General features: G+C 35.9%; 1 non-coding gene across 1 annotated transcript; it reads left to right on the top strand.

The window, feature by feature from the left end:
* The first annotated feature begins 383 nt into the window (after nucleotides 1-383).
* Nucleotides 384-455, top strand: TRNAC-ACA (transfer RNA cysteine (anticodon ACA)). Its single transcript has one exon. It is a non-coding gene; the product is annotated as a tRNA-Cys (tRNA).
* The last annotated feature ends 2,778 nt before the right edge of the window (nucleotides 456-3,233 follow it).

Genomic DNA, 3,233 nt, shown 5'->3' with positions numbered 1-3,233 from the left:
ACCCAGGGATTGAACCCACATCGCTTGAATCTTTTGCATTGACAGGTGGATTCTTTACTACTATGCCACCTTGGAAGCCCTAAAATAACTAGGAATAAAATTTAAAAAGTATGCTGGATCTATATGAAAAAACTATTTAAACATTTTAAAACACAAAGTATCATGTGTTTGAAACCTTAAAAATAAGCAAAATATAGATGAATATCTGTATGCTCATCATCTAATCACAGCAATATTATTTAGTTTGTATGCCAGCACCCATAATATTTTGAACAATTCCACATTGGAAATTATTTCATCCAAAATTATTTTTGTATTTCTTAAAATCATCAATAATTTAATTGTCCTTGAATTATTAATGATATCTCAATATCATCAGGGCTTCCCTGGTAGCTCAGATGGTAAAGCGTCTGCCTACAATGCAGGAGACCCGGGTTCGATCCCTGGGTTGGGAAGATCCCCTGGAGAAGGAAATGGCAACCCACTCCAGTATTCTTGCCTGGAGAATTCCATGGACCAAGGAGCCTGGTGGGCTACAGTCCATGGGGTCGCAAAGAGTCGGACACGACTGTGCAACTTCAATATCATCAAATATCCAGTTATTCTTTATAATTTATGGATATAAAAGCATATATTTAAAACATATTATACATATTTAAAGCATATAAATAAAACAAATATTTTCCATATTTGTTATATTTTGATACTAGTGTAGCTTTTTAAAGAAACTAGAAACTGGGTCATTTGTGCTGTGTAGTTTCATACAATGTAGTTTAACTTATTTCTCTGACATCTCTTTCCTGTTAAATTGGATCCATAGCCTTGATCTGATTTGAGTTCAATTTTTTGACAAGAATACTTTATATGTAATGTAATGTTCTTCCATCTGGAGACACACAATGTCTGGTTGTCTCTATTTTTGTAATGTTAACAGCTGTTCATGCTCAATGACTAGATTCATTCACTTAGTAGGAATTGTAAAATGGTCACGTTCTAAGTCTAACATTAATTCTTACCTTACCATCTGAGATAGTTCTATAAAGAGCAACTTTTCTCCTCTCCAGTGGCAAAATATGTATAGGAAAGCAGAATGAAGTTAAACTTTTCCCTTAGCAGTTTGCAAAATAATGTCTTTTTTCCCTAGAATCTTTCAATGGGAACCAATTAGAACTTTCAATGTAATATTTTACTAACTCATGGATTTAATAATACATGATGTGTTGCAACTATTGTAGTTACTATTAATACTAACACCAGTGAGAGCCTCTTTATCAACAAATAGGATTAGAATATTGTATAATTGTTCATTCATTTTTTTCTACATTACAGGCAAGAGCCTCAAATAATGATGCCATTAATTACCTTGCTAGCAAAAATATGATTACTACAGTTTTTTGTTTTCTTTTTTAATTTTATCTTTCTTTATGCTGTAATCCAGACAAAGGCCCGTCTAGTCAAAACTATGTTTTTTCTAGTTGCTATGACCAACCTAGACAGCATATTAAAAAGCAGAGACATTACTTTACTGACAAAGGCCCATCTAGTCAATGCTATGGTTTTTCCAGTAGTCATGTATGGGTGTGAGAGTTTGGCCATAAAGAAAGCTGAGCACGGAAGAACTGATGCTTTTGAGCTGTGGTGTGGAAGAAGACTCTTGAGAGTCCCTTGGACTGCAAGGAGATTCAATCAATCCATCCTAAAAGAGATCAATCCTGGGTGTTCATTGGAAATACTGATGCTGAATTTAAAGCTCCAGTACTTTGGCTACCTGGTGGGGAGAACTGACTCACTGGAAAAGACTGATGCTGGGAAAGATTGAAGGCAGGAGGAGAAGGGGATGACAGAGGATGAGAAGGTTGGATGGCATCACCGACTCTGTGGACATGAGTTTGAGCAAGCTGTGGGAGTTGGTGATGAACAGGGAGGCCTGGCGTGATGCAGTCTATGGGGTCACAAAGAGTCGGACATGACTGAGCGACTTAACTGACTGATGCTATAATCCACCTACAATGTGTAGTCAGATTACCATATTTTCTTAAATCACTTGGAATAGATCCTCTATACTGATATGCCACCAATTACATACATTTTTTTTTATTTCACCTTTTGGAGATTTCTTTTTTAAACCATAGTTTCATTTTGTGATTTGTAAATACTTAGAATTTCCAAGGATCAAATCTCTAATGTAATGCATATTTCAAGAAATTTATTCCCGTATGTGCCTACTATGTTGAATCACCTCTCTCCTGAATATCAATCTTTAAAACTTTGTAGCTTATCAATCCATTGCTTTTTAATATCGTTAAAACAGTAGGTAAATAAATATCCATTTGTCTAATAAGTGATAGTATACCATATATTTGTTCCTTAATATTTCTTTTTCCAACTTAGTAATGTCTCTTGGATCGTATATAACATAATTATAGAGATTCTTTTTCTTTATTATAACTACATTGTATACTGTTGTGTGGATAGTCCACTGTTTATTTATCTAATATCTTAGAAATACAGGGGTTAAGCAGAACACCTTGTTGTTGTTTAGTCACTAAGTTGTGTCCAACTGTTTCCAACCCCATGGACTGCAGCACACCAGGCCTCCCAGCCCTTCATTATCTCTCAGAGTTTGCTCAAACTCATGTCCACTGAGGCAGTGATACCATCTAACTATCTTATCCTCTGTCGCACCATTCTCCTCTTGTCCTCAATCTTTCCCAGCATAAGAATTTCTTCCAATGAGTCAGCTCTTCTCATCAGGTAGCCAAGTTATTGACGCTTCAGCTTCACCATCAGTCCTTCTGATGAATATTCAGGGTTGACTTCCTTTAAGATTGACTAGCTTGATCTCCTTGCTGTCCAAGGAACCCTCAAGAGTTTTCTCCAGGGCCACAGTTTGAAAGCATCAATTCTTTTGTTGTCAGGCTTCTTTATGGTCCAACTTTCACATCTGTTCATGACTAGTGGAAAAACCATAACTTTGAGTATAGGGACCTTTGTCAGCAAAGTGATGTCTCTGCTTTTTAATATGCTGTCTAGGTTTGTCATAGCTTTTCTTCCAAGGAGCAAATGTCTTTTAATTTCATTGGCAGCAGTCACAGTCTTCAGTGATTTTGGAGCTCAAGAAAATAAAATCTGTCACTATTTCCACATTTTCCCCATCTATTTACCATGAAGTGATGGGACCAAATGCCATGATTTTAGTTTTTTGAATGTTGAGTTTTAAGCCAGTTTTTTTC

This window comes from Giraffa tippelskirchi, chromosome 2, assembly GCF_054371585.1.
Source record: "Giraffa tippelskirchi isolate mGirTip1 chromosome 2, T2T-mGirTip1v1.2.pri, whole genome shotgun sequence".
In the NCBI taxonomy this organism is placed as follows: domain Eukaryota; kingdom Metazoa; phylum Chordata; class Mammalia; order Artiodactyla; family Giraffidae; genus Giraffa; species Giraffa tippelskirchi.
This window is presented reverse-complemented; position numbering and strand designations above follow the sequence as displayed.